The sequence below is a fragment of the Phycodurus eques genome, chromosome 3, assembly GCF_024500275.1.
Source record: "Phycodurus eques isolate BA_2022a chromosome 3, UOR_Pequ_1.1, whole genome shotgun sequence".
In the NCBI taxonomy this organism is placed as follows: Eukaryota; Metazoa; Chordata; class Actinopteri; order Syngnathiformes; family Syngnathidae; genus Phycodurus; species Phycodurus eques.
In genome coordinates, this window is record NC_084527.1 from 28,096,718 (window position 1) to 28,109,798 (window position 13,081).

The window sequence follows — 13,081 nt, forward strand, 5'->3', positions numbered from 1 at the left end:
TAGTCCAAACAGGAAGTCGAGCACGTCACAAACAGGAGCGTCGTCTCATAGTCAAGAATAAATCAAGACATTTTATGTATATTTATATAATAAAATAAATAATATTTTGTTGGGAAAGTTACACATTCACAATTCAAAATGCCTAAAAATCAACCTCATTATTTAAAATATTTCAGATATGTAGGTTGGGAATATCTTTTTGTTAGTCTGCTTGGTTTTTGTCTTTTTTTTTTTTTAATTAATTCCTTGCTGTTGAAACTTTTACTGTAATATTGTGAGCGCTATTACAAAACATGTGAAAACATGAATGTCTACAATTTATATATTTTTGTCAATAAAAAAATGATCGCCTTAGTTGCGGAGGCCCGGTTAGCACATCTGCCTTGCAGTTCTGAGGACCCGCGTTCAAATCCGACCTCACCTGTGTGGAGTTAAAAATTTAAAGAAGGCCCCTCTGACAGCTACTTCAGTTTTACCCAGTTCTCTATCTGCTTTTTCCATATTTGTCTCCCTTCCCCCTGATTAATTGTGTCCGTGCAGAAGACCCACTTGCGAGAGCACACGTCTGTTAAGCTGACACCGCTAGGCAAAAATCTTTGCTCGTGACGAAGACAAGCTCGAGAAATTCGAATGACCCGATTTCAGGCCTCGGCAGAAAAACGTGTGGAACTCGGGAATGCGTGGAGGATTTTAATTCATATTTCACATATGAATTAATTTACTGAGGCACCATAGAGCTAATATATAACATCCCAAATTTAAGAAAAAGTTGTTTTGCTAAATGATGGCACCTTTAATGCACGATTAATCGCCGCAAACCAGGGATGAGGGTGAGGTATTACTAAAAGGGTCCTATTTATTATTTGCCCGGTAGGCATACATATGTACACATACGCAAATACACACGCACACAAAGATGTGCCATTCCTGCGGCATATATTCTGAAGGGAAATTATTATATTTTCAATTGGCATTCAGTGTTGAACAGAAAAACCGTTAGGCCATGCATCCTTTGATAAGGTCACCGCTGCAAATTGAATGCAGGTTCTTGAATACCACACCCACACTGTCAATCAGCATTTCCTAATTGGATCAAAGATTGTGGGTGGCAGCTGTATAGAACATCAAACAGGTAATTAGATGGAATAATGAGAAAATAAACCTTAATACCGCCAAGTGGCAATGGAGGCAAGCCGAGGAGCATCATTTCGCTGTTCTCTCTGAAATGATCTTTCTCGAGTTCAGGCTAATTGCTGGAGTATGTCCTCTTAACTGAGTGTGAAAAGCTGTGTCTAATTACTCCAACATTAATCAGGCATTAGCTTGTTATCACAAGGTTAACTCATCAGGAGGGGGGCAGAAGCAGCTGGAGGTGACATTTACCCACGCTGCATTGGGCCAAGTGTTCCACAAGGGGTAGTGCTTGTTCTTTCTATTAATCGTGACGCGGGGAGCGAAGGCAATCTTGTTGCTTTTGTGTGCCGTGTTGTTTTGAGGCTTCTCCGATTGGAATTTGGAATGCCAAGAATCAATACATGCATTTCCATAATCAGTGGGAAGCTGAGAGAACCGCTTAGTCCTTCAAGGATTCAAATTTGTTAACTTCCTACCTGGGACAATTTCACTCTTAATGTATCTATGATGGATTATACAGAAATACTTTTTGGTAGAAAATGACCTGTGAATGAATGGTGATGGCATTCTTTATTAGAAAACAATTAGAATAAAGCCAAAACCAGCAAACAAACAAAGCAAAACTTTACATAGATTACTGTTAAAGGCATGTTTTCAACTAACCACCAGCAAATATCTGCTTTTTTGTTGTTGTTGTTGTCATCTTCTCAACTCATCCCATGAAACTGCCATTCAATCATTTATCCGTCTTCTATACCAGGGGTTTTCAAACGTTTTGACCCCCCCATCTCGCTAAAATAGGCCTAACGACGTCACTGCTCCCAAGTAACAGTTTATAGACCCGACATGATCACGCACCTGAGTTTGAGAATCACTGTTTACTAAGTCACTGAAATTGACATTCGAGTCAGCTCCGAAAAACAAACGTCGATTCAGAATTCTCGGATTCGAATCACAACAAATCAAGGAATTACGTACTACTTACTTTGGTCTTACAAGAGCGGCAAAACTGCTGCCATGCCGCATTTACTTTAAAAAGTACAAAATATTTCACAATTTTTAGCCTTTGTTTATAGCCGACACCATTTTGACTTACTGCGCATAGTTTCTGTGCACGTGCGCAGTTTGTAGCAATAGGGACGGGGATAAAGTCCTTCCACCGAGACAATGATCCCGTGCAATTAGGCATCTGATAGCCAAGCTCGAGGAGCTGCACAGATATTCATGGATGCGCCAACCAAAGTTGGAGAGGAGCCAACACGAATAACAAACCAGGATTTAGACGGCGCGTTCAAATCTTACTGTTTGCTATAATTCTTATCGTTTTCAGTTTCACAGACTTACAACGATGGTGGAACCATATCCTTTTGGATTTATTCCTCGTTTCCATTAAAACAAATTCGTTGCTGGAGCTGGGCAGGTGTTCAGAGAAAATTCAATTGTGGTTCAACTGCGAAATCGCTTTTAACAAATTTGACATTCTGTGCCCTGTGGAACTCCAACACAAAGTCACTGTTTAAGGCTGGATCTACACTACATGGTTGAAGTGGTGCTATTCAGAGTTTTGCATTTTTGAATTTTTTTTTTTTTTGCAGTTGCTACCAAGTGGCACAATAACGATAATGAAGAGGGGGGAAAAAAACACAAATCGCATCAGGCCTGTTCCATATGGCATATAACCTCTTGAGTCTACCCAAACAACACAAACACATGAAAAGCACCTGCTGCAAATATAAACTACAAAAGGATAAACCATTAACTATGTTCTAACTATGGCAGCGGAGTAATGCAGAAGTTAGCCTCATTCAAACCAATCTTATCGAGTCAGTCCAGGCCAAATACGTAAAAGGTATCTACTATATGTAATATTTCACATTTTATTATAATGTACTGACATGAATATTGATTTTGACAAATCATTTAAACAATAAAACACATTTATTGGGCCGAGTCAGTCCATATGATCCACTAAATCAGCTTCATTCCTATTGTGCTACTGTGGTTGGTATCCCCAAAGGACAATTTTAATGAGATTTTTCTATCCATTATCGACTACGTACAGTATTGTAATTCACAAGCATAACTTGCAGGCTAATATGTGAGCAAACTCAACATGATGATTGTGGAGATAATTCCACGCCCTACTTTCACACAAAACCAGTTCAGCAGTCTGGCCCAGCAAATGTCTTGAGCTGCTCAAGCACCATTTATTTCCGGTGTCGGTTGAGAATATTATGGAAAAGAAGTACAATATTAGAATGAGTGCATGGGGCATTTCTGATATGGGCGTTATGGTCATCCCCCCAACCCACCCCACCACACCACACCACACCACACCACCCCCCACATTCACTTGACTGGTGTCACACAGGGCACATAGACTTTGGACATTTAAGTTGTCCAGAGGCAAATCTCCGCCAGCCCTTGCAATTGACTGGTGCCCAAATTGGATGTAACCCGCCCCTTACCCAAAGTCAGATGGGATTGCCCCCCAGTTCACCCTTGACCCTGAGGACAAACAGTATAGAAAATAGAGATTTGTTATTTCTTAGATTGTAAAAGAAAAGAAAAAAACCATTCAACTAATTTTCACACCAAAGGTAGGTTGTTTGAATTAGATGCGCATTGATGCACATTTACCCTCTTTCTGGTTACAGATTGATCGTGCGGCCTGACTTCATTGCCTAGGAATCCCGTAAACCCTCATCAGAATTCCATAGCAGGGCAGAGGAGAGGTTCCAACAGCATTCCTGCCAAAGGCGCTCATTTATCAGAGAGGTATGGAGATCAGAGGCTGACAAATTTCCCTTGTCTACCAGACTGTCAAGCTCTTTGCCTCCATATCAAAGACAAAAGAACAAGCAGTGCAAGAGACCAGAGCAGCCATTCAATTTATACAAGGGCCATTCAAACACCCCTGAGCTTGCCCTTTGAAAATGCCTATTAGCCTGGGTGAGCGAGATTATAAGCAAATAAAATTACATTCATTGTGATATTTGATTTTATAACAGTCCCAGAATTATAATTACAGCACACGTATACTTTTCATTTAAAAACATTTGATGGTAACAAAGAATCCGACATGGGAATGAGCATGTTATGCAGCGAATGATTGAATGCACATTATCTGGCCTGTTTCACCCGAAGTAACAATAATGAAAGACTAAAACAGGCATGAATAGGAATGTAATCAGGTTAGAGGCTTAATTTTCATCTGTAAGACATTTGCTATCGGGGATGGTATGGTGGAGGGATTGCTTTTTTATGGCATTAGAATGAATTTACTACTTCAATAGGTATAGGATATATTTGTAGGCTCACTTGTTACCAATGTTTACAGCTCTTCCATCATACGTGAGTGCACATTTACACAACAGCTCTTGTAAAAATGTGATGGTCATATTACATTTCATATATATATATATGGCAATAATGTCGAAATGAACCCTGTTCACATGGATAGGGCTGTTGGACAATATCGAGAAACACAGTGCAACTATGAAACTAATGTTTGACTTTGATGAAACGCGGCACCCTTTTTTCTCTCACTGTCTGATGAAATTAGACTGAACTTTTCCTGGGTTTACCAAAGTTATGTATATTTGAATAACAAGAGAATTCATTTTTTTTTAGACATTTTTTCATTAGTTTCTTCAAAGTTAGAAGTTTGCATACAATAAGATTACCATCCCTTTAAGCATCCATAAATTCTCTGTACTGCAATTTGGGAAAACCCAGATGATGATGTCATGTATTTTGAAGCTTGTGAACATTTTTTTTAGTTAATTAGAGACACACCTGTGGATTTATTTGAAGGCCCACTTGAACAAAGTGCTTCTTTGTGTAAAATAAAGTTGGAAGAAATCAGCCAAGACATAAGGAAGAGAATTGTGGACTCGCACAAATCTGGTTCATCCTTGGGTGCAATTTCCAGATGCCTGAAGGTGCCGCGTTCATCGTTTTCAAACAATTATATGCAAGTACAAACCCCATGGGAATGTCCAGCCAGGAAGGAGACGGGTTCTGTGTCCCAGAGGTGAACGTGCTTTGGTCCGCAATGTGCAGATCAACCCAAGAACGAAAGCAAAAAACCTTTTGAAGATACTAGCTGAAGCTGGTAAGGGTGCGTCATTATCCACAGTGAAACAAGTACTGTACCAACATGGGTTGATAGCCCACTCTGCCAGGAAGAAGCCATGACTCCAAAAGAAACTTCAAAAAGACATATTACAGTTTGCCCATGCACACAGGGACAAATACCTTCATTTTTGGAGACATGTCCTGTGGTCTGACAAAACTGAGTTTAAATTGTTTGGCCATAATGAGCATTGTTATGTTTGAAGGATAAAGAGGGAAGCTTGCAAGCCTGAGAACACCATCCCAACTTTGAAATACAGGGGTGGCAGGATCATGTTGGGGGTTTGTTGTGAACTTCACAAAATAGATGACATCATGAGGAAAGAACATTATGTGGAAATACGGAAGCAACATCTCTAGACATTAGCCAGGAAGTTAAAACTCCAGCGCAAATGGCTCTTCCAAATGGACACTGAAGCATACTGCCAAACTGGTTACAAAGTTGCTTAAAGATAACGAAGCCCTGACCTCAATCCTATTGGAAATTCATGGGCTGACCTGAAATAGCATGCAGAGCAAGGTAGCCTGCAAACTTGGCTTAGTTACACCAGTTCTGTCAAGTAGATTGGACCAAAATTGTGTCGTGTTGTGAGAAGCTTGTGGAAGGATATCCAAAATTATTAACTCAAGTCATACAGTTTAAAGGCAATGGTAACAAATACTGATCAAATGTATGTAAACTGCTGACTTTGAAGGAAGTACAATTGTCTAAAAAAAAATCCCATTCTGGCATTTAGCAAACAACAATAATTTCGGTAATCCTATCCATCCATCCATCCATTTTCTGAGCCGCTTCTCCTCACTCGGGTCGCGGGCGTGCTGGAGCCCATCCCAACTGTCATCGGGCAGGAGGCAGGGTACACCCTGAACTGGTTGCCAGCCAATCGCAGGGCACATAAAAACAAACAACCATTCAGTGGTCAGTCATGCCTACCCTAATTGACCTTAAATAGGGACGTTTAGTCTGATCTCATGTCAGACAATGAATAAAAAAGCATATCTGTCTTTTTATATAGTGTATGAATATACATCTGGTTTCAACTGTACAGTTGAAGATAGTTTAAAAGGGTAAGGAGCAGACACGACTAGTAGAGATTAACTGAGATGCTCACTGTAGCGTATATGAGGGTTAAATAAAAATTTAATTATTTTGGAAAAAGATACAAAGGAAGGTAAACACATGCGTTCACTTCCGGGTTTGTCCAATTTAAGCTTCAATGTGACAATCAAACTAATTTGTCTCGTAAAGGGGAACCACGTCACTTTTTATATGTATGAAACTTCAGGACAAAGTGACAACAAACCTTTTCTCAGTCTCGTAATTTGAAGGTTGCTACATTAATTCGATAAGAGTTCTCGATAACCAGAGGTCTTTTGTCGAACCCAAACACACACAAATGATACAGGTTGTGAATTTTTATAGGAAATGTAACGAGATCTAACATGGGAATCTACAGGGAAATAAAGCAGAAAAAAACAAAACAAAGGACGGACGAACATTGCAAAAGGAGACTGACTTGTGACGTGAAGTTGGGAATGAGCACGGGATGACAATGCATATAGCTAGGGGTTCCTGTTCTTGTTAGTTTAAATCCAAATATGCACTAATCTGTACTTTTAGTAGACCGCAAGTTGGACTTCAGTGCGTGGAACAGAATTTAGGCAGGCTGGTCGAGCTCCCAAATGTTTGGCCGGTCCAGTCCGCATAGGGCTGGCTGTGGGTGGAAGTTAATTAATTTAGCGTCCGGGTGAGAAACCAGTTGTCTGTGTCTCATCTTTCATGAGCTACTTGGTACTGGCTGGTAATTCATTTAGCGTCCATGTGCAAAATTTAAACCTCACGTGCTTCTTGTTCGATAAACAAACAAGGTTTTCCTTAGATGTCTTGTGTACGCAGACTGATTCAGACATACATAACCATCAAGTTAAATATACAAATACATGGAATGAGGGAGAGTGATTGAGACAGACAGAGATGGAGAAAGTATGCACTTTCACAGTTATATCCAAAAATAAAAAGTTAAAGTGATATTAGTATATTATTTTGGTATGGGCTCAGTTATTACCTTTTTATTTTTTTTTAACCAGGCCAATAATGTAATAACCAGCCAATAACGTAATAAGTTATAATGTTTTTGGCCTTTATTATGTTATAGGCCCAGGACCTTTATTACATTATTGGCAAGTTATTACGATATGGGCCTATTACCTTTTAAAAAGGACAGATTTATCACATTACAGGATATTATTACGTGATGGGCTTCTACATGCCTAAATTGATCACTGGCATTCATATTCCTCCCTTTTGAAAGCCCACCATTTTCAGTGCTTAAATGGGAACAATAACGGTGTCGGTCCTCACTTTGGGACACGCATTTACATTTTCAGGCTCCAAGATGCTATTGCGCTGTAAATAAGTGGCTACGGTTTTTTATCAGTTGAAAATATTGTTGTATTAACAGCCCTTAGCTATGATCCTTTGTGGCTGTGAGGGTGAAACAAAAAGCACGACGGTGTATCACATGGGGAAATTGCACATATGTCCTGCGGCCTAAACCAACAAGCAGAAGGGAAGCGATAAGAGACATTCTTGGACGGCTCAGAAACGAGCACTGAGACGGGCCAGCTTGATTGCAGTACTTGTTGTTCTGATGTGTTAAATAGCTGGCCTTCAACACCCCCAATCAATTGCTGAGTGAGCCACTGTGTAGCCAAGGATTGTGCTAGATAGCCAGATGGCTCAAGTCTATGGAACTCGGCCTGGTCTCATGTGTCGTGAAGGGATGATCATGAATGTGGACACACTAACTGCAAGTTCCTGCCAGGATGTTTCCCTGATTTGATTAGTTGGAATAAATGTTTCCAAAATGAAACACAGATTAAAGTTCTGAGCTACACAGCAACAAATTAACAGCGCTGCATCTAAACATAGTTAGCCTCAGGTTGTTATCGCGCATGTTTTTGTTTTGGTTTGTACAACAGTACCGTCTGATGTGAAAGGAATTGCTGTAGACCTCACCGTGCACAACGATACGTACCAACCAGAATATGATAATACTTCATTTGAAGAAGGCAATTCAGCAATGTATGCAAACAAAACGCCAGGACAAGAATTTTGGACAAATTTAAGATCTCCTGAGGCTGGCGTTGACTAATCTGCAAACAATCCGCTCCGCAAGCTGCCATTGCAAGTGGAAGAACAAGCTCCTAAAGCTGTGACATTAACAAACACAACAAGATAAGACGGGGATTGTTATCTCAGTGCATGGAACATGGCTCCGATAGGAGATAAGCCTTTCAAAGCATGTTTGCTGTCAGACACATTTCCAAAGGAGCTTGGGAGGTTGTCCAAGCCCGGAATGGAATGCAGAGACGTCAGTCACGATATGATCCTCCTGACCTTTGCCATCTTATTATAGCCACCTTTAGTATTTTAGTGTGTGATGTTTGCAAACGTAATGGTAAGGATCTATATAAACCAGAAACTCTAAAACATGAACCTCCAGTGCCATAATAAGTTATACAAATCCACAATATTCATGTAGAGAAGCAATTATACTGAATGCCTTCATGTCACACTCAAATGTTCAAGTGTATTGCACGACAATGTTACGCCACCAGTTTCAAATGCACTGAGCTGAAAATGTACTGTTCCTATATTCAGAATAACATTGGATAAATGATCATATGCTTTCATTTGTACAGTTGCATGTGCTAGCTTTTACACTTTTGTTGCGGCGATAAAAATCTTTGTGTGATCACAAATGATCAAGTACAATTTCCTTTAATTGAGAAACATTTGAAAGAAAAAAATATGCATATTAGCTCGGGGCAATACAATACATTCACCAGCAACTTCAGTATCGGTATACTCGTACAATGTAATGTGATCCAAAACAAGCACTTTTAAAATACAACAATGCTCTGTTTCTATTGCTTATTATTATGTAGTATTGATACTGTAGTAGTCATGTTACTTTAGTTACTTTAACTGCTGAGTATAATTGAGTGTTGTTCCATACAACAGAAAACTAAATATATCTCGCATCACATTGAAAACGACACGGGGTGCTCATCTCAAGAGGCTATTAATAAATAAAATGCTGAGGGTAATTTTCATATAACCTAGCATGCGTGTTTTGGGGGTATGGGAGGAAACCAGAGTGCCCAGAGAAAACCCACGCAGGCACGGGGAGAACATACAAACTCCACAGAGGTGGGGCTGGGGATTGAACCCCCATCCTCAGAACTGTGAGGCAGACGCTCTAACCAGTCGGCTGCATGGTAGGTTAATTGGCGACTCCAAAGTGCCCATAGGTGTGAATGTGAGTGCGACTGGTTGTATGCCCTGCGATTGGCAGGCAACCAGTTCAGGGTTTACCCGCCTCCTGCTCAATGATAGCTGCATTTTACCCATCACAGTGAACACATACACATGTTAGTGCAGGGGGCAGCTGAAGTGGCTGGGGAGCACTTCAGGGTATTAGTGTCTTGCTCAAGGACACCACAGCTGTGAGGCCAGGGGATGTTAGCGAATGGTCCAGTCGGGGTCTTGAACCTAGATCCCCCACGGTGGCAGGTGATGATCTTAACCATTGGGCCACAGCTACCCATAAGCAGGGAATAGTTGCACAGCCCAATGATGTTCACCATTGTGCTAATTTGCCAATGCAACACACAAACAAGAAACTAAATCATACAGGAAGCTGAATAACATTATAGATGAATGCAGAATCAGTATTGCTTTGTTGTGCTGGGGGTCTCGCTCAAATTGGAGTCTGGGAGTCCTGACTGCAGACATTTTTTATTTGAGCTCCAGACCAGTGCTAATATGGCGTCGTACAGTATCGTTTTTATTGCCATTAAAATATGTATCTGTCAATTTAATAACTGGTTTTCCATCCCCCTAAAGCTCCTCTAAACCGCCCTGTTTTCTAGTAAGCTTCTGAGGTTTGCCTACTGTTTAGTTTTTAAAATATCCTCACTCAGCCATTGCGGTGGTGATGTCAGACAGCCAGGATATCTGTCATGGACCCAGAGGTGCAAAGACATTTGACAGTCGTAGTACTTTGCCACCACTCACCAGGGTTTGAAATTCACACCATTTGACTGTTTCCAAGTCATATCCTTAACTGCTGACTGGTCTGGTGTCTGTCAAACCCCTTGATGTCGACAATGATGTCTTAAAAAAAAGAAAAAAAGAAAAAAGAGGCAGCTACGTCAGGACATACATATACTGCTGGCCTTTTTAGGTGTTCCAGTCAATGAGAGCGTTGTGACAGGGATCTGCTGCCAAGGCTCTTGACTTGACGCTCACTCCCTTGGTTCCCAGTTGAGCTTTGGTTTAGTGCTTTCGAATGGCTTTTATCAGGAATTGTGAACCTCTGCAATGACATGGACTTCAACTCAAGAGCAGTGCCACCGGTCTCGCAAATCACCAAGCTCAGAGGAGGCTGCTACGATCCTAATGTGATCTTTGCAGCTTATTAGCAATCTCCATTTCAAGACAGCCATCATATGGGAACTAATGCATTGTGTCTGTTTGGGATCCACTACATTGCAGTATACGAGGATTTCATCTGCTGGGAGAGTGTCAGTGGGAGTTAAAAGGAGCGTGGACTGAACCATTCATTTGATGCCCATCTTATTAGCTTGGCATTGTGTTATTAGCTGCAATTGTGCTCCACAAAAGCTGCTTAGGCCTGTGCTGCTGTTTGCTGAATTGGAGCTTTGTGCCAGAAGCTTTTTGAAGGTATTTGAGACCATGAAAATTCAATCCCAAATCAAAACCATTCGACACTCGACACAAAAACAACCACTCGCACTAACATCCACGGACAATTTAGAGTTTTCAATTGGAGACTCAATTGTAGACTCTAAATTGCCTGTAGGTGTGAATGTGAGTGCGAATGGTGGTTTGTTTGTGTGCCCTGCGATTGGCTGGCGACCAGTTCGGGGTGTACCCCGCCTCCTGCCAGATGATAGCTGGGAGAGGCTCCAGCACGCCCGCGACCCTAGTGAGAAGCGGCTCAGAAAATGGATGGATGGATGGATGCACATGGCTTACCCAATTCTCAGGGCATTGAATCGATTGTAACTGGACTGTTCTGGTTGTCTTAGAAGATGTTTCGCCCCTCATCTGAGCAGACCGCTGCTCACAGAAACTATTGGGCTTTCGGGTGTAATCTCAGGGCAAAAAAAAAAGGGGGGGTGGTTTAAAATGTACTATAACCTTCACAGGTACTGTAACTGAATTTGAAATTTTCAATGCACATGTACAACTGTTCAATGTTTCATTACATGGGCAAAATTGACAACAGGTGTTTGAGCCATGAAATTTTCCAATCAGATCCGCTTCTTTGTCTTTCTGTGATTCTTCCAGTCTTTTTTTTTTCAATCTGCTGATGACACTGCAACACTAAGGTCAATGGCCACTTCCCTTGAGCTATTTTTGATCAATTATTACGTGTCGTCTTGGTATGAATGTGAAAACCATGATTGAGAGGCCTGTTTAAGTACCAATTCGAAGTGACCAGGAAATGTATTGGTCCAGGTTAAACACCTGTTGTAAATTCTGCTGTACAGCACCTTGTTAAAGAACAGCAAGTTGTGCAAAAAGTAATAAAACATTTTACAGTTGGAGATGTGCATTCAAACGTTTAGAGTAGGTCCATTTAGGTTCACCAGCAAAGGTTTATAGACAATTTCAGCTTTGTGCTGAAATTTCACCCAAAAGCCCCAATATCCCTAACCTTTTGTGCGTAGTGTGTAATGTTGTTTTACAGGAATGACAAAAGCAGAGTTTTTCCATTCGTCTGTTGCATTTAATCTCACTGGATTGTTCAGGTATATTTACCTGATGAAATACAGTAAATATATCACTGTCACTTTTCATATAAAAGTTTTACTCTTGTAAAAACGTTCACTAAAAGAGAAAGCAGGAGAAGAAGAAAGTATGTAGATTGTTCAAGCACCAGCAAAAGAAACAAAAGAGCTATGGAAAGAGCTGCCAGCTGCCACCAATGCAATAATCTGTCAGGTCTTTGGACATCCTCGGCAATGTGTGAATTGATTCCCATCTGATGTGTGCTGAAATAAATTGACCTTGCTCGACGATGAGTGAAATTGATGGAGCTTTTCATCTCCAGAGGGGTCGTTCCACACTGTAAAATGGATAGAGCATAGGATAGTGATTGAGCCAGCCCGAATGCAAGGTGTGTCTTTTTGTCCACCAAAGCTGGCTTGGTAAATAAACGTTACAGGAAAAATCAGTAAGCGGTAACAAGTACAGGGTTTAAGTGGCTGTTGCTGACGAGATGATTAGGACCAGAAGCACACAGTGGTAAAGTGAAGCTGTCTGCTGACAGATGCTCCCCATTTGAGCGATTCATGGCTCGATTTCTGGGAGCCTAAATTGAAAGCAATAGTAATTTAAGCGTACCCAATACACCAGCTCAATCCTGGCATTGCCGTTGCAAGAAGCCTTGAAAAAAACAAAACAAAAAAACCCCCAAAAAAACAGCTGAAGTGTGTGGAACACAGAGGTGCCATAGATTTTCAATAACATCCCCTAATGACCTGGCCCCAGTTTGATCCCACGCTGTCATCATGTGCTGATACCATGGGATAGGATCGCTGGGTCTCATGGCACACAGCAGTGAGATGAGTAGTCAGGGCATTATCGGGATGAATTGGCCGTCTCTGGACAGGCGGCAAGTGTAGCCAAGGTCTCGTCAATAAAAAGACAGGGCGCCTCAGGGCTCCCTTCTCAGCCACTCCACAGCGTCTTAGGGCCTCATTAGAAAGGCGA